Below are 20,220 nucleotides of genomic sequence, written 5' to 3'. Positions count from 1 at the left end.
TGATGGACAGAATGCAGAACGATGGCATACATTCACCGCAGTAGAAAGATCTTAGCCTAAATCCATTGTTTTTTTGCTCACCATGCCATTCCAGTTTGAACCCAGCCATATGCAAATCAGTCTTGACCCTATGCCCCATGGGAACAGTCCAGGCTGTACTGCCAAGCCAGATCCTGCCTGGACTGGAAACAAGCATCCTAGGACCGGTTTCGGGCTTTCAGCCCTTATCAGCCAGGATAGGTTGATTCCAGTGGCATGGAGAGCACAGGACTCACGTCTGATCATACCCGCCCCACACGGGTGACAAATGCAAAAACAACAGTTGATGGACAGAATGCAGAACAATGTCATACATTCACCCCAGTACAAAGATCTGGGCCTAAATCCATCGTTTTTTTGCTCACCATGCCATTCCAGTTTGAACCCAGCCGTATGCAAATCAGTCTTGACCATGTGCCCCATGGGAACAGTCCAGCCTGAACTGCCAAGCCAGGTCCGCCCTGGACTGGAAACAAGCATCCTAGGACCGGTTTCGGGCTTTCAGCCCTCATCAGCCAGCATAGCTTGATTCCAGTGGCATGGAGAGCACGGGACTCACGTCTGAGCATACCCGTCCCACTCTGGGTGACAAATGCAAAAACAACAGTTGATGGACAGAATGCAGAACGATGTCGTACATTCACCGCAGTACAAAGATCTTGGCCTAAATCCATTGTTATTTTGCTCACCATGCCATTCCAGTTTGAACCCAGCCATATGCAAATCAGCCTTGACCCTATGCCTAATGGGAACAGTCCAGGCTGTACTGCCAAGCCAAATCCTCCCTGGACTGGAAACAAGCATCCTAGTACCGATTTCGGGCTTTCAGCCCTCATCAGCCAAGATAGGTTGATTCCAGTGGCATGGAGAGCACGGGACTCACGTTTGAGTATACGCGTCCCACTCTGGGTGACAAATGAAAAAACAGCAATTGATGGACAGACTGCAGAACAATCACCCTAGTACAACTAAGAACTGGGCCTAAATGCATTGTTTTTTGCTGAAATGCCATTCCAGTTTGAACCCAGCCATATGCAAATCAGTCTTGACCCAGTGCCCCATGGGTTTGTCCAGCCTGAACTGCTGAGCCAACACCCTGGACTGGAAACAAGCATCCTAAGACCGGTTTCGGCCTTTCAGCCCTCATCAGCCAGGATAGCTTGATTCCAGTTACATGGAGAGCTCGGGACTCATGTCTGGGCATACCTGTCCTACTCGGGGTGACAAATGCATAAACAACAGTTGATGGACAGAATGCAGAACAATGTAATACATTCACCCCAGTACAAAGATCTGGGCCTAAATCCATGTTTTTTTTGCTCACCATGCCATTCCAGTTTGAACCCAGCCGTATGCAAATCAGTCTTGACCCTGTGCCCCATGGGAACAGTCCAGCCTGAACTGCCAAGCTAGGTTCTCCCTGGACTGGAAAAAAAGCATCCTAGGACCGTTTTCGGGCTTTCAGCCCTCATTTACCAGGATAGCTTGATTCTAGTGGCATGGAGAGCATGGGACTCACATCTGAGCATTCCCATCCAACTCAGGGTGACAAATGCAAAAACAACAGTTGATGGACAGAATGCAGAACAATGTTATACATTAACCCCAGTACACAGATCTGGGCCTAAATCCATCTTTTTTTTGCTCACCATCCCATTCCAGTTTGAACCCAGCCATATGCAAATCAGTCTTGACCCTGTGCCCCATGGGAACAGTCCAGCCTGAACTGCCGAGCCAACACACTGGACTGGAAACAAGCATCCTAAGACCGGTTTCCGTCTTTCAGCCCTCATCAGCCAGCATAGCTTGATTCCAGTGGCATGGAGAGCACGGGACTCACGTCTGAGCATACCCGTCCCACTCTGGGTGACAAATGCAAAAACAACAGTTGATGGACAGAATGCAGAACGATGTCATACATTCACCCCAGTACAAAGATCTGGGCCTAAATCCATTGTTATTTTGCTCACCGTGCCATTCCAGTTTGAACCCAGCCATATGCAAATCAGTCTTGACCCTATGCCTAATGGGAACAGTCCAGGCTGTACTGCCAAGCCAAATCCTCCCTGGACTGGAAACAAGCATCCTAGGACCGGTTTCGGGCTTTCAGCCCTCATCAGCCAGGATAGCTTGATTCCAGTGGCATGGAAAGCACGGGACTCACGTCTGAGTATACACGTCCCACTCTGGGTGACAAATTCAAAAACAGCAATTGATGGACAGACTGCAGAACAATCACCCTAGTACAACTAAGAACTGGGCCTAAATCCATTGTTTTTTGCTCAAATGCCATTCCAGTTTGAACCCAGCCATATGCAAATCAGTCTTGACCCAGTGCCCCATGGGAACAGTCCAGCCTGAACTGCTGAGCCAACACCCTGGACTGGAAACAAGCATCCTAAGACCGGTTTCGGGCTTTCAGCCCTCATCAGCCAGCATAGCTTGATTCCAGTGGCATGGAGAGCACGGGACTCACGTCTGAGCATACCCGTCCCACTCTGGGGGACAAACGCAAAAACAACAGTTGATGGACAAAATGCAGAACAATGTCATACATTCACCCCATTACAAAGATCTGGGCCTAAATCCATTGTTTTTTTGCTCACCATGCCATTCCAGTTTGAACCGAGCCATATGCAAATCAGTCTTGACCCTATGCCCCATGGGAACAGTCCAGGCTGTACTGCCAAGCCAGATCCTCCCAGGACTGGAAACAAGCATCCTAGGACCGGTTTCGGGCTTTCAGCCCTCATCAGCCAGGATAGCTTGATTCCAGTGGCATGGAGAGCACGGGACTCACGTCTGAGTATACACGTCCCACTCTGGGTGACAAATGCAAAAACAACAATTGATGGACATACTGCAGAACAATCACCCCAGTACAACTAAGAACTGTGCCTAAATCCATTTTTTTGTGCTCAAGATGTCATTCCAGTTTGAACCCAGCCATATGCAAATCAGTCTTGACCCTGTGCCCCATGGGAACAGTCCAGCCTGAACTGCCAAGCCAGGTCCGCCCTGGACTGGAAACAAGCATCCTAGGACCGGTTTCGGGCTTTCAGCCCTCATCAGCCAGCATAGCTTGATTCCAGTGGCATGGAGAGCACAGGACTCACGTCTGAGCATACCCGTCCCACTGTGGGGGACAAATGCAAAAACAACAGTTGATGGACAAAATGCAGAACAATGTCATACATTCACCCCATTACAAAGATCTGGGCCTAAATCCATTGTTTTTTTGCTCACCATGCCATTCCAGTTTGAACCCAGCCATATGCAAATCAGTCTTGACCCTATGCCTAATGGGAACAGTCCAGGCTGTACTGCCAAGCCAAATCCTCCCTGGACTGGAAACAAGCATCCTAGGACCGGTTTCGGGCTTTCAGCCCTCATCAGCCAGGATAGCTTGATTCCAGTGGCATGGAGAGCACGGGACTCACGTCTGAGTATACACGTCCCACTCTGGGTGACAAAGGCAAAAACAGCAATTGATGGACAGACTGCAGAACAATCACCCTAGTACAACTAAGAACTGGGCTTAAATCCATTGTTTTTTGCTCAAATGCCATTCCAGTTTGAACCCAGCCATATGCAAATCAGTCTTGACCCAGTGCCCCATGGGAACAGTCCAGCCTGAACTGCTGAGCCAACACCCTGGACTGGAAACAAGCATCCTAAGACCGGTTTCGGGCTTTCAGCCCTCATCAGCCAGCATAGCTTGATTCCAGTGGCATGGAGAGCACGGGACTCACGTCTGAGCATACCCGTCCCACTCTGGGGGACAAATGCAAAAACAACAGTTGATAGACAAAATGCAGAACAATGTCATACATTCACCCCAGTACACAGATCTGGGCCTAAATCCATCTTTTTTTTGCTCACCATCCCATTCCAGTTTGAACCCAGCCATATGCAAATCAGTCTTGACCCTGTGCCCCATGGGAACAGTACAGCCTGAACTGCCGAGCCAACACCCTGGACTGGAAACAAGCATCCTAAGACCGGTTTCGGTCTTTCAGCCCTCATCAGCCAGCATAGCTTGATTCCAGTGGCATGGAGAGCACGGGACTCACGTCTGAGCATACCCGTCCCACTCTGGGGGACAAATGCAAAAACAACAGTTGATGGACAGAATGCAGAACGATGGCATACATTCACCGCAGTAGAAAGATCTTGGCCTAAATCCATTGTTTTTTTGCTCACCATGCCATTCCAGTTTGAACCCAGCCATATGCAAATCAGTCTTGACCCTATGCCCCATGGGAACAGTCCAGGCTGTACTGCCAAGCCAGATCCTGCCTGGACTGGAAACAAGCATCCTAGGACCGGTTTCGGGCTTTCAGTCCTCATCAGCCAGGTTGGCTTGATTCCAGTGGCATGGAGAGCACGGGATTCACGTCTGAGTATACACGTCCCACTCTGGGTGACAAATGCAAAAACAACAATTGATGGACAGACTGCAGAACAATCACCCTAGTACAACTAAGAACTGGGCCTAAATCCATTGTTTTTTGCTCAAGATGCCATTCCAGTTTGAACCCAGCCATATGCAAATCAGTCTTGACCCTGTGCCCCATGGGAACAGTCCAGCCTGAACTGCCAAGCCAGGTCCGCCCTGGACTGGAAACAAGCATCCTAGGACCGGTTTCGGGCTTTCAGCCTTCATCAGCCAGGATAGCTTGATTCCAGTTACATGGAGAGCTCGGGACTCATGTCTGGGCATACCTGTCCTACTCGGGGTGACAAATGCAAAAACAACAGTTGATGGACCGAATGCAGAACAATGTCATACATTCACCCCAGTACAAAGATCTGGACCTAAATCCATTGTTATTTTGCTCACCATGCCATTCCAGTTTGAACCCAGACATATGCAAATCAGTCTTGACCCTGTGCCCCATGGGAACAGTCCAGCCTGAACTGCCAAGCCAGGTCCTCCCTGGACTGGAAACGAGCATCCTAGGACCAGGATCGGGCTTTCAGCCCTCATCAGCTAGGATAGGTTGATTCCAGTGGCATGGAGAGCACAGGACTCACGTCTGATCATACCCGTCCCACACGGGTGACAAATGCAAAAACAACAGTTGATGGACAGAATGCAGAACAATGTAATACATTCACCCCAGTACAAAGATCTGGGCCTAAATCCATGTTTTTTTTGCTCACCATGCCATTCCAGTTTGAACCCAGCCGTATGCAAATCAGTCTTGACCCTGTGCCCCATGGGAACAGTCCAGCCTGAACTGCCAAGCTAGGTTCTCCCTGGACTGGAAACAAGCATCCTAGGACCGGTTTCGGGCTTTCAGCCCTCATCAACCAGGATAGCTTGATTCCAGTGGCATGGAGAGCACGGGACTCACGTCTGAGTATACACGTCCCACTCTGGGTGACAAATGCAAAAACAACAATTGATGGACATACTGCAGAACAATCACCCCAGTACAACTAAGAACTGTGCCTAAATCCATTTTTTTGTGCTCAAGATGTCATTCCAGTTTGAACCCAGCCATATGCAAATCAGTCTTGACCCTGTGCCCCATGGGAACAGTCCAGCCTGAACTGCCGAGCCAACACCCTGGACTGGAAACAAGCATCCTAAGACCGGTTTCGGTCTTTCAGCACTCATCAGCCAGCATAGCTTGATTCCAGTGGCATGGAGAGCACGGGACTCACGTCTGAGCATACCCGTCCCACTCTGGGTGACAAATGTAAAAATAACAGTTGATGGACAGAATGCAGAACGATGTCATACATTCACCCCAGTACAAAGATCTGGGCCTAAATACATTGTTATTTTGCTCACCATGCCATTCCAGTTTGAACCCAGCCATATGCAAATCAGTCTTGACCCTATGCCTAATGGGAACAGTCCAGGCTGTACTGCCAAGCCAAATCCTCCCTGGACTGGAAACAAGCATCCTAGGACCGGTTTCGGGCTTTCAGCCCTCATCAGCCAGGATAGCTTGATTCCAGTGGCATGGAGAGCACGGGACTCACGTCTGAGTATACACGTCCCACTCTGGGTGACAAATGCAAAAACAACAATTGATGGACATACTGCAGAACAATCACCCCAGTACAACTAAGAACTGTGCCTAAATCCATTTTTTTGTGCTCAAGATGTCATTCCAGTTTGAACCCAGCCATATGCAAATCAGTCTTGACCCTGTGCCCCATGGGAACAGTCCAGCCTGAACTGCCAAGCCAGGTCCGCCCTGGACTGGAAACAAGCATCCTAGGACCGGTTTCGGGCTTTCAGCCCTCATCAGCCAGGATAGGTTGATTCCAGTGGCACGGAGAGCACAGGACTCACGTCTGATCATACCTGTCCTGCTCGGGGTGACAAATGCAAAAACAACAGTTGATGGACAGAATGCAGAACAATGTCATACATTCACCCCAGTACAAAGATCTGGGCCTAAATCCATCGTTTTTTTGCTCACCATGCCATTCCAGTTTGAACCCAGCCGTATGCAAATCAGCCTTGACCCTGTGCCCCATGGGAACAGTCCAACCTGAACTGCCAAGCTAGGTTCTCCCTGGACTGGAAACAAGCATCCTAGGACCGTTTTCGGGCTTTCAGCCCTCATTTACCAGGATAGCTTGATTCTAGTGGCATGAAGAGCATGGGACTCACAACTGAGCATTCCCATCCAACTCAGGGTGACAAATGCAAAAACAACAGTTGATGGACAGAATGCAGAACAATGTCATACATTCACCCCAGTACAAAGATCTGGGCCTAAATCCATGGTTTTTTTGCTCACCATGCCATTCCAGTTTGAACCCAGCCGTATGCAAATCAGTCTTGACCCTGTGCCCCATGGGAACAGTCCAGCCTGAACTGCCAAGCTAGGTTCTCCCTGGACTGGAAACAAGCATCCTAGGACAGTTTTCGGGCTTTCAGCCCTCATTTACCAGGATAGCTTGATTCTAGTGGCATGGAGAGCACGGGACTCACATCTGAGCATTCCCATCCAACTCAGGGTGACAAATGCAAAAACAACAGTTGATGGACAGAATGCAGAACAATGTTATACATTAACCCCAGTACACAGATCTGGGCCTAAATCCATCTTTTTTTTGCTCACCATCCCATTCCAGTTTGAACCCAGCCATGTGCAAATCAGTCTTGAATCTGTGCCCCATGGGAACAGTCCAGCCTGAACTGCCGAGCCAACACACTGGACTGGAAACAAGCATCCTTAGACCGATTTCCGTCTTTCAGCCCTCATCAGCCAGCATAGCTTGATTCCAGTGTCATGGAGAGCACGGGTCTCACGTCTGAGCATACCCGTCCCACTCTGGGTGACAAATGCAAAAACAACAGTTGATGGACAGAATGCAGAACGATGTCATACATTCACCCCAGTACAAAGATCTGGGCCTAAATCCATTGTTATTTTGCTCACCGTGCCATTCCAGTTTGAACCCAGCCATATGCAAATCAGTCTTGACCCTATGCCTAATGGGAACAGTCCAGGCTGTACTGCCAAGCCAAATCCTCCCTGGACTGGAAACAAGCATCCTAGGACCGGTTTCGGGCTTTCAGCCCTCATCAGCCAGGATAGCTTGATTCCAGTGGCATGGAGAGCACGGGACTCACGTCTGAGTATACACGTCCCACTCTGGGTGACAAAGGCAAAAACAGCAATTGATGGACAGACTGCAGAACAATCACCCTAGTACAACTAAGAACTGGGCCTAAATCCATTGTTTTTTGCTCAAATGCCATTCCAGTTTGAACCCAGCCATATGCAAATCCGTCTTGACCCAGTGCCCCATGGGAACAGTCCAGCCTGAACTGCTGAGCCAACACCCTGGACTGGAAACAAGCATCCTAAGACCGGTTTCGGGCTTTCAGCCCTCATCAGCCAGCATAGCTTGATTCCAGTGGCATGGAGAGCACGGGACTCACGTCTGAGCATACCCGTCCCACTCTGGGGGACAAATGCAAAAACAACAGTTGATAGACAAAATGCAGAACAATGTCATACATTCACCCCAGTACAAAGATCTGGGCCTAAATCCATTGTTTTTTTGCTCACCATGCCATTCCAGTTTGAACCCAGCCATATGCAAATCAGTCTTGACCCTATGCCCCATGGGAACAGTCCAGGCTGTACTGCCAAGCCAGATCCTCCCAGGACTGGAAACAAGCATCCTAGGACCGGTTTCGGGCTTTCAGCCCTCATCAGCCAGGATAGCTTGATTCCAGTGGCATGGAGAGCACGGGACTCACGTCTGAGTATACACGTCCCACTCTGGGTGACAAATGCAAAAACAACAATTGATGGACATACTGCAGAACAATCACCCCAGTACAACTAAGAACTGTGCCTAAATCCATTTTTTTGTGCTCAAGATGTCATTCCAGTTTGAACCCAGCCATATGCAAATCAGTCTTGACCCTGTGCCCCATGGGAACAGTCCAGCCTGAACTGCCAAGCCAGGTCCGCCCTGGACTGGAAACAAGCATCCTAGGACCGGTTTCGGGCTTTCAGCCCTCATCAGCCAGGATAGGTTGATTCCAGTGGCACGGAGAGCACAGGACTCACGTCTGATCATACCTGTCCTGCTCGGGGTGACAAATGCAAAAACAACAGTTGATGGACAGAATGCAGAACAATGTCATACATTCACCCCAGTACAAAGATCTGGGCCTAAATCCATCGTTTTTTTGCTCACCATGCCATTCCAGTTTGAACCCAGCCGTATGCAAATCAGCCTTGACCCTGTGCCCCATGGGAACAGTCCAACCTGAACTGCCAAGCTAGGTTCTCCCTGGACTGGAAACAAGCATCCTAGGACCGTTTTCGGGCTTTCAGCCCTCATTTACCAGGATAGCTTGATTCTAGTGGCATGAAGAGCATGGGACTCACAACTGAGCATTCCCATCCAACTCAGGGTGACAAATGCAAAAACAACAGTTGATGGACAGAATGCAGAACAATGTCATACATTCACCCCAGTACAAAGATCTGGGCCTAAATCCATGTTTTTTTTGCTCACCATGCCATTCCAGTTTGAACCCAGCCGTATGCAAATCAGTCTTGACCCTGTGCCCCATGGGAACAGTCCAGCCTGAACTGCCAAGCTAGGTTCTCCCTGGACTGGAAACAAGCATCCTAGGACAGTTTTCGGGCTTTCAGCCCTCATTTACCAGGATAGCTTGATTCTAGTGGCATGGAGAGCACGGGACTCACATCTGAGCATTCCCATCCAACTCAGGGTGACAAATGCAAAAACAACAGTTGATGGACAGAATGCAGATCAATGTTATACATTAACCCCAGTACACAGATCTGGGCCTAAATCCATCTTTTTTTTGCTCACCATCCCATTCCAGTTTGAACCCAGCCATATGCAAATCAGTCTTGAATCTGTGCCCCATGGGAACAGTCCAGCCTGAACTGCCGAGCCAACACACTGGACTGGAAACAAGCATCCTTAGACCGATTTCCGTCTTTCAGCCCTCATCAGCCAGCATAGCTTGATTCCAGTGTCATGGAGAGCACGGGTCTCACGTCTGAGCATACCCGTCCCACTCTGGGTGACAAATGCAAAAACAACAGTTGATGGACAGAATGCAGAACGATGTCATACATTCACCCCAGTACAAAGATCTGGGCCTAAATCCATTGTTATTTTGCTCACCGTGCCATTCCAGTTTGAACCCAGCCATATGCAAATCAGTCTTGACCCTATGCCTAATGGGAACAGTCCAGGCTGTACTGCCAAGCCAAATCCTCCCTGGACTGGAAACAAGCATCCTAGGACCGGTTTCGGGCTTTCAGCCCTCATCAGCCAGGATAGCTTGATTCCAGTGGCATGGAGAGCACGGGACTCACGTCTGAGTATACACGTCCCACTCTGGGTGACAAAGGCAAAAACAGCAATTGATGGACAGACTGCAGAACAATCACCCTAGTACAACTAAGAACTGGGCCTAAATCCATTGTTTTTTGCTCAAATGCCATTCCAGTTTGAACCCAGCCATATGCAAATCAGTCTTGACCCAGTGCCCCATGGGAACAGTCCAGCCTGAACTGCTGAGCCAACACCCTGGACTGGAAACAAGCATCCTAAGACCGGTTTCGGGCTTTCAGCCCTCATCAGCCAGCATAGCTTGATTCCAGTGGCATGGAGAGCACGGGACTCACGTCTGAGCATACCCGTCCCACTCTGGGGGACAAATGCAAAAACAACAGTTGATAGACAAAATGCAGAACAATGTCATACATTCACCCCAGTACAAAGATCTGGGCCTAAATCCATTGTTTTTTTGCTCACCATGCCATTCCAGTTTGAACCCAGCCATATGCAAATCAGTCTTGACCCTATGCCCCATGGGAACAGTCCAGGCTGTACTGCCAAGCCAGATCCTCCCAGGACTGGAAACAAGCATCCTAGGACCGGTTTCGGGCTTTCAGCCCTCATCAGCCAGGATAGCTTGATTCCAGTGGCATGGAGAGCACGGGACTCACGTCTGAGTATACACGTCCCACTCTGGGTGACAAATGCAAAAACAACAATTGATGGACATACTGCAGAACAATCACCCCAGTACAACTAAGAACTGTGCCTAAATCCATTTTTTTGTGCTCAAGATGTCATTCCAGTTTGAACCCAGCCATATGCAAATCAGTCTTGACCCTGTGCCCCATGGGAACAGTCCAGCCTGAACTGCCAAGCCAGGTCCGCCCTGGACTGGAAACAAGCATCCTAGGACCGGTTTCGGGCTTTCAGCCCTCATCAGCCAGGATAGGTTGATTCCAGTGGCACGGAGAGCACAGGACTCACGTCTGATCATACCTGTCCTGCTCGGGGTGACAAATGCAAAAACAACAGTTGATGGACAGAATGCAGAACAATGTCATATATTCACCCCAGTACAAAGATCTGGGCCTAAATCCATCGTTTTTTTGCTCACCATGCCATTCCAGTTTGAACCCAGCCGTATGCAAATCAGCCTTGACCCTGTGCCCCATGGGAACAGTCCAACCTGAACTGCCAAGCTAGGTTCTCCCTGGACTGGAAACAAGCATCCTAGGACCGTTTTCGGGCTTTCAGCCCTCATTTACCAGGATAGCTTGATTCTAGTGGCATGAAGAGCATGGGACTCACAACTGAGCATTCCCATCCAACTCAGGGTGACAAATGCAAAAACAACAGTTGATGGACAGAATGCAGAACAATGTCATACATTCACCCCAGTACAAAGATCTGGGCCTAAATCCATGGTTTTTTTGCTCACCATGCCATTCCAGTTTGAACCCAGCCGTATGCAAATCAGTCTTGACCCTGTGCCCCATGGGAACAGTCCAGCCTGAACTGCCAAGCTAGGTTCTCCCTGGACTGGAAACAAGCATCCTAGGACAGTTTTCGGGCTTTCAGCCCTCATTTACCAGGATAGCTTGATTCTAGTGGCATGGAGAGCACGGGACTCACATCTGAGCATTCCCATCCAACTCAGGGTGACAAATGCAAAAACAACAGTTGATGGACAGAATGCAGAACAATGTTATACATTAACCCCAGTACACAGATCTGGGCCTAAATCCATCTTTTTTTTGCTCACCATCCCATTCCAGTTTGAACCCAGCCATATGCAAATCAGTCTTGAATCTGTGCCCCATGGGAACAGTCCAGCCTGAACTGCCGAGCCAACACACTGGACTGGAAACAAGCATCCTTAGACCGATTTCCGTCTTTCAGCCCTCATCAGCCAGCATAGCTTGATTCCAGTGTCATGGAGAGCACGGGTCTCACGTCTGAGCATACCCGTCCCACTCTGGGTGACAAATGCAAAAACAACAGTTGATGGACAGAATGCAGAACGATGTCATACATTCACCCCAGTACAAAGATCTGGGCCTAAATCCATTGTTATTTTGCTCACCGTGCCATTCCAGTTTGAACCCAGCCATATGCAAATCAGTCTTGACCCTATGCCTAATGGGAACAGTCCAGGCTGTACTGCCAAGCCAAATCCTCCCTGGACTGGAAACAAGCATCCTAGGACCGGTTTCGGGCTTTCAGCCCTCATCAGCCAGGATCGCTTGATTCCAGTGGCATGGAGAGCACGGGACTCACGTCTGAGTATACACGTCCCACTATGGGTGACAAATGCAAAAACAGCAATTGATGGACAGACTGCAGAACAATCACCCTAGTACAACTAAGAACTGGGCCTAAATCCATTGTTTTTTGCTCAAATGCCATTCCAGTTTGAACCCAGCCATATGCAAATCAGTCTTGACCCAGTGCCCCATGGGAACAGTCCAGCCTGAACTGCTGAGCCAACACCCTGGACTGGAAACAAGCATCCTAAGACCGGTTTCGGGCTTTCAGCCCTCATCAGCCAGCATAGCTTGATTCCAGTGGCATGGAGAGCACGGGACTCACGTCTGAGCATACCCGTCCCACTCTGGGGGACAAATGCAAAAACAACAGTTGATGGACAAAATGCAGAACAATGTCATACATTCACCCCATTACAAAGATCTGGGCCTAAATCCATTGTTTTTTTGCTCACCATGCCATTCCAGTTTGAACCCAGCCATATGCAAATCAGTCTTGACCCTATGCCCCATGGGAACAGTCCAGGCTGTACTGCCAAGCCAGATCCTCCCAGGACTGGAAACAAGCATCCTAGGACCGGTTTCGGGCTTTCAGCCCTCATCAGCCAGGATAGCTTGATTCCAGTGGCATGGAGAGCACGGGACTCACGTCTGAGTATACACGTCCCACTCTGGGTGACAAATGCAAAAACAACAATTGATGGACATACTGCAGAACAATCACCCCAGTACAACTAAGAACTGTGCCTAAATCCATTTTTTGTGTGCTCAAGATGTCATTCCAGTTTGAACCCAGCCATATGCAAATCAGTCTTGACCCTGTGCCCCATGGGAACAGTCCAGCCTGAACTGCCAAGCCAGGTCCGCCCTGGACTGGAAACAAGCATCCTAGGACCGGTTTCGGGCTTTCAGCCCTCATCAGCCAGGATAGGTTGATTCCAGTGGCATGGAGAGCACAGGACTCACGTCTGATCATACCTGTCCTACTCGGGGTGACAAATGCAAAAACAACAGTTGATGGACAGAATGCAGAACAATGTCATACATTCACCCCAGTACAAAGATCTGGGCCTAAATCCATCGTTTTTTTGCTCACCTTGCCATTCCAGTTTGAACCCAGCCGTATGCAAATCAGCCTTGACCCTGTGCCCCATGGGAACAGTCCAACCTGAACTGCCAAGCTAGGTTCTCCCTGGACTGGAAACAAGCATCCTAGGACCGTTTTCGGGCTTTCAGCCCTCATTTACCAGGATAGCTTGATTCTAGTGGCATGAAGAGCATGGGACTCACAACTGAGCATTCCCATCCAACTCAGGGTGACAAATCCAAAAACAACAGTTGATGGACAGAATGCAGAACAATGTCATACATTCACCCCAGTACACAGATCTGGGCCTAAATCCATCTTTTTTTTGCTCACCATCCCATTCCAGTTTGAACCCAGCCATATGCAAATCAGTCTTGACCCTGTGCCCCATGGGAACAGTCCAGCCTGAACTGCCGAGCCAACACCCTGGACTGGAAACAAGCATCCTAAGACCGGTTTCGGTCTTTCAGCCCTCATCAGCCAGCATAGCTTGATTCCAGTGGCATGGAGAGCACGGGACTCACGTCTGAGCATACCCGTCCCACTCTGGGTGACAAATGGAAAAACAACAGTTGATGGACAGAATGCAGAACGATGTCATACATTCACCGCAGTACAAAGATCTTGGCCTAAATCCATTGTTATTTTGCTCACCATGCCATTCCAGTTTGAACCCAGCCATATGCAAATCAGCCTTGACCCTATGCCTAATGGGAACAGTCCAGGCTGTACTGCCAAGCCAAATCCTCCCTGGACTGGAAACAAGCATCCTAGGACCGGTTTCGGGCTTTCAGCCCTCATCAGCCAAGATAGCTTGATGCCAGTGGCATGGAGAGCACGGGACTCACGTTTGAGTATACGCGTCCCACTCTGGGTGACAAATGAAAAAACAGCAATTGATGGACAGACTGCAGAACAATCACCCTAGTACAACTAAGAACTGGGCCTAAATCCATTGTTTTTTGCTGAAATGCCATTCCAGTTTGAACCCAGCCATATGCAAATCAGTCTTGACCCAGTGCCCCATGGGAACAGTCCAGCCTGAACTGCTGAGCCAACACCCTGGACTGGAAACAAGCATCCTAAGACCGGTTTCGGCCTTTCAGCCCTCATCAGCCAGCATAGCTTGATTCCAGTGACATGGAGAGCACGGGACTCACGTCTGAGCATACCCGTCCCACTCTGGGGGACAAATGCAAAAACAACAGTTGATGGACAGAATGCAGAACGATGGCATACATTCACCGCAGTAGAAAGATCTTGGCCTAAATCCATTGTTTTTTTGCTCACCATGCCATTCCAGTTTGAACCCAGCCATATGCAAATCAGTCTTGACCCTATGCCCCATGGGAACAGTCCAGGCTGTACTGCCAAGCTAGATCCTGCCTGGACTGGAAACAAGCCTCCTAGGACCGGTTTCGGGCTTTCAGCCCTCATCAGCCAGGTTGGCTTGATTCCAGTGGCATGGAGAGCACGGGATTCACGTCTGAGTATACACGTCCCACTCTGGGTGACAAATGCAAAAACAACAATTGATGGACAGACTGCAGAACAATCACCGTAGTACAACTAAGAACTGGGCCTAAATCCATTGTTTTTTGCTCAAGATGCCATTCCAGTTTGAACCCAGCCATATGCAAATCAGTCTTGACCCTGTGCCCCATGGGAACAGTCCAGCCTGAACTGCCAAGCCAGGTCCGCCCTGGACTGGAAACAAGCATCCTAGGACCGGTTACGGGCTTTCAGCCCTCATCAGCCAGGATAGCTTGATTCCAGTTACATGGAGAGCTCGGGACTCATGTCTGGGCATACCTGTCCTACTCGGGGTGACAAATGCAAAAACAACAGTTGATGGACAGAATGCAGAACAATGTCATATATTCACCCCAGTACAAAGATCTGGACCTAAATCCATTGTTATTTTGCTCACCATGCCATTCCAGTTTGAACCCAGACATATGCGAATCAGTCTTGACCCTGTGCCCCATGGGAACGGTCCAGCCTGAACTGCCAAGCCAGGTCCTCCCTGGACTGGAAACGAGCATCCTAGGACCAGGATCGGGCTTTCAGCCCTCATCAGCTAGGATAGGTTGATTTCAGTGGCATGGAAAGTACAGGACTCACGTCTGATCATACCCGTCCCAAACGGGTGACAAATGCAAAAACAACAGTTGATGGACAGAATGCAGAACAATGTAATACATTCACCCCAGTACAAAGATCTGGGCCTAAATCCATGTTTTTTTTGCTCACCATGCCATTCCAGTTTGAACCTAGCCGTATGCAAATCAGTCTTGACCCTGTGCCCCATGGGAACAGTCCAGCCTGACCTGCCAAGCTAGGTTCTCCCTGGACCGGAAACAAGCATCCTAGGACCGTTTTCGGGCTTTCAGCCCTCATTTACCAGGATAGCTTGATTCTAGTGGCATGGAGAGCACGGGACTCACATCTGAGCATTCCCATCCAACTCAGGATGACAAATGCAAAAACAACAGTTGATGGACAGAATGCAGAACAATGTCATACATTAACCCCAGTACACAGATCTGGGCCTAAATCCATCTGTTTTTTTGCTCACCATCCCATTCCAGTTTGAACCCAGCCATATGCAAATCAGTCTTGACCCTGTGCCCCATGGGAACAGTCCAGCCTGAACTGCCGAGCCAACACCCTGGACTGGAAACAAGCATCCTAAGACCGGTTTCGGTCTTTCAGCCCTCATCAGCCAGCATAGCTTGATTCCAGTGGCATGGAGAGCACGGGACTCACGTCTGAGCATACCCGTCCCACTCTGGGTGACAAATGCAAAAACAACAGTTGATGGACAGAATGCAGAACGATGTCATACATTCACCCCAGTACAAAGATCTGGGCCTAAATCCATTGTTATTTTGCTCACCATGCCATTCCAGTTTGAACCCAGCCATATGCAAATCAGTCTTGACCCTATGCCTAATGGGAACAGTCCAGGCTGTACTGCCAAGCCAAATCCTCCCTGGACTGGAAACAAGCATCCTAGGACCGGTTCTTGGCTTTCAGCCCTCATCAGCCAGGATAGCTTGATTCCAGTGGCATGGAGAGCACGGGACTCACGTCTGAGTATACACGTCCCACTCTGGGTGACAAATGCAAAAACAGCAATTGATGGACAGACTGCAGAACAATCACCCTAGTACAACTAAGAACTGGGCCTAAATCCATTGTTTTTTGCTCAAATGCCATTCCAGTTTGAACCCAGCCATATGCAAATCAGTCTGACCCAGTGCCCCATGGGAACAGTCCAGCCTGAACTGCTGAGCCAACACCATGGACTGGAAACAAGCATCCTAAGACCGGTTTCGGCCTTTCAGCCCTCATCAGCCAGCATAGCTTGATTCCAGTGGCATGGAGAGCACGGGACTCACGTCTGAGCATACCCGTCCCACTCTGGGGGACAAATGCAAAAACAACAGTTGATGGACAGAATGCAGAACGATGGCATACATTCACCGCAGTAGAAAGATCTTGGCCTAAATCCATTGTTTTTTTGCTCACCATGCCATTCCAGTTTGAACCCAGCCATATGCAAATCAGTCTTGACCCTATGCCCCATGGGAACAGTCCAGGCTGTACTGCCAAGCCAGATCCTGCCTGGACTGGAAACAAGCATCCTAGGACCGGTTTCGGGCTTTCAGCCCTCATCAGCCAGGTTGGCTTGATTCCAGTGGCATGGAGAGCACGGGATTCACGTCTGAGTATACACGTCCCACTCTGGGTGACAAATGCAAAAACAACAATTGATGGACAGACTGCAGAACAATCACCCTAGTACAACTAAGAACTGGGCCTAAATCCATTGTTTTTTGCTCAAGATGCCATTCCAGTTTGAACCCAGCCATATGCAAATCAGTCTTGACCCTGTGCCCCATGGGAACAGTCCAGCCTGAACTGCCAAGCCAGGTCCGCCCTGGACTGGAAACAAGCATCCTAGGACCGGTTTCCGGCTTTCAGCCCTCATCAGCCAGGATAGCTTGATTCCAGTTACATGGAGAGCTCGGGACTCATGTCTGGGCATACCTGTCCTACTCGGGGTGACAAATGCAAAAACAACAGTTGATGGACAGAATGCAGAACAATGTCATACATTCACCCCAGTACAAAGATCCGGGCCTAAATCCATGGTTTTTTTGCTCACCATGCCATTCCAGTTTGAACCCAGCCGTATGCAAATCAGTCTTGACCCTGTGCCCCATGGGAACAGTCCAGCCTGAACTGCCAAGCTAGGTTCTCCCTGGACTGGAAACAAGCATCCTAGGACCGTTTTTGGGCTTTCAGCCCTCATTTACCAGGATAGCTTGATTCTAGTGGCATAGAGAGCACGGGAATCACATCTGAGCATTCCCATCCAACTCAGGATGACAAATGCAAAAACAACAGTTGATGGACAGAATGCAGAACAATGTCATACATTAACCCCAGTACACAGATCTGGGCCTAAATCCATCTGTTTTTTTGCTCACCATCCCATTCCAGTTTGAACCCAGCCATATGCAAATCAGTCTTGACCCTGTGCCCCATGGGAACAGTCCAGCCTGAACTGCCGAGCCAACACCCTGGACTGGAAACAAGCATCCTAAGACCGGTTTCGGTCTTTCAGACCTCATCAGCCAGCATAGCTTGATTCCAGTGGCATGGAGAGCACGGGACTCACGTCTGAGCATACCCGTCCCACTCTGGGTGACAAATGCAAAAACAACAGTTGATGGACAGAATGCAGAACGATGTCATACATTCACCGCAGTACAAAGATCTTGGCCTAAATCCATTGTTATTTTGCACACCATGACATTCCAGTTTGAACCCAGCCATATGCAAATCAGCCTTGACCCTATGCCTAATGGGAACAGTCCAGGCTGTACTGCCAAGCCAAATCCTCCCTGGACTGGAAACAAGCATCCTAGGACCGGTTTCGGGCATTGAGCCCTCATCAGCCAGGATAGTTTGATTCCAGTGGCATGGAGAGCACGGGACTCACGTTTGAGTATACGCGTCCCACTCTGGGTGACAAATGCAAAAACAGCAATTGATGGACAGACTGCAGAACAATCACCCTAGTACAACTAAGAACTGGGCCTAAATCCATTGTTTTTTGCAGAAATGCCATTCCAGTTCGAACCCAGTCATATGCAAATCAGTCTTGACCCAGTGCCCCATGGGAACAGTCCAGCCTGAACTGCTGAGCCAACACCTTGGACTGGAAACAAGCATCCTAAGACCGGTTTCGGGCTTTCAGCCCTCATCAGCCAGCATAGCTTGATTCCAGTGGCATGGAGAGCACGGGACTCACGTCTGAGCATACCCGTCCCACTCTGGGTGACAAATGCAAAAACAACAGTTGATGGACAGAATGCAGAACGATGTCATACATTCACCCCAGTACAAAGATCTGGGCCTAAATCCATTGTTATTTTGCTCACCATGCCATTCCAGTTTGAACCCAGCCATATGCAAATCAGTCTTGACCCTATGCCTAATGGGAACAGTCCAGGCTGTACTGCCAAGCCAAATCCTCCCTGGACTGGAAACAAGCATCCTAGGACCGGTTTCGGGCTTTCAGCCCTCATCAGCCAGGATAGCTTGATTCCAGTGGCATGGAGAGCACGGGACTCACGTCTGAGTATACACGTCCCACTCTGGGTGACAAATGCAAAAACAACAATTGATGGACATACTGCAGAACAATCACCCCAGTACAACTAAGAACTGTGCCTAAATCCATTTTTTTGTGCTCAAGATGTCATTCCAGTTTGAACCTAGCCATATGCAAATCAGTCTTGACCCTGTGCCCCATGGGAACAGTCCAGCCTGAACTGCCAAGCCAGGTCCGCCCTGGACTGGAAACAAGCATCCTAGGACCGGTTTCGGGCTTTCAGCCCTCATCAGCCAGGATAGGTTGATTCCAGTGGCATGGAGAGCACAGGACTCACGTCTGATCATACCTGTCCTACTCGGGGTGACAAATGCAAAAACAACAGTTGATGGACAGAATGCAGAACAATGTCATACATTCACCCCAGTACAAAGATCTGGGCCTAAATCCATCGTTTTTTTGCTCACCATGCCAGTCCAGTTTGAACCCAGCCGTATGCAAATCAGCCTTGACCCTGTGCCCCATGGGAACAGTCCAACCTGAACTGCCAAGCTAGGTTCTCCCTGGACTGGAAACAAGCATCCTAGGACCGTTTTCGGGCTTTCAACCCTCATTTACCAGGATAGCTTGATTCTAGTGGCATGAAGAGCATGGGACTCACAACTGAGCATTCCCATCCAACTCAGGGTGACAAATGCAAAAACAACAGTTGATGGACAGAATGCAGAACAATGTCATACATTCACCCCAGTACACAGATCTGGGCCTAAATCCATCTTTTTTTTGCTCACCATCCCATTCCAGTTTGAACCCAGCCATATGCAAATCAGTCTTGACCCTGTGCCTCATGGGAACAGTCCAGCCTGAACTGCCAAGCCAGGTCCTCCCTGGACTGGAAACGAGCATCCTAGGACCAGGATCGGGCTTTCAGCCCTCATCAGCTAGGATAGGTTGATTCCAGTGGCATGGAGAGCACAGGACTCACGTCTGATCATACCCGTCCCACACGGGTGACAAATGCAAAAACAACAGTTGATGGACAGAATGCAGAACAATGTAATACATTCACCCCAGTACAAAGATCTGGGCCTAAATCCATGTTTTTTTTGCTCACCATGCCATTCCAGTTTGAACCCAGCCGTATGCAAATCAGTCTTGACCCTGTGCCCCATGGGAACAGTCCAGCCTGATCTGCCAAGCTAGGTTCTCCCTGGACTGAAAACAAGCATCCTAGGACCGTTTTCGGGCTTTCAGCCCTCATTTACCAGGATAGCTTGATTCTAGTGGCATAGAGAGCACGGGAATCACATCTGAGCATTCCCATCCAACTCAGGATGACAAATGCAAAAACAACAGTTGATGGACAGAATGCAGAACAATGT

The sequence above is a fragment of the Lissotriton helveticus genome, chromosome 12 (assembly GCF_964261635.1).
Source record: "Lissotriton helveticus chromosome 12, aLisHel1.1, whole genome shotgun sequence".
NCBI lineage: Eukaryota > Metazoa > Chordata > Amphibia > Caudata > Salamandridae > Lissotriton > Lissotriton helveticus.
The sequence above is the reverse complement of the archived record's forward strand: the minus strand, read 5'-3'. Positions refer to the sequence as shown.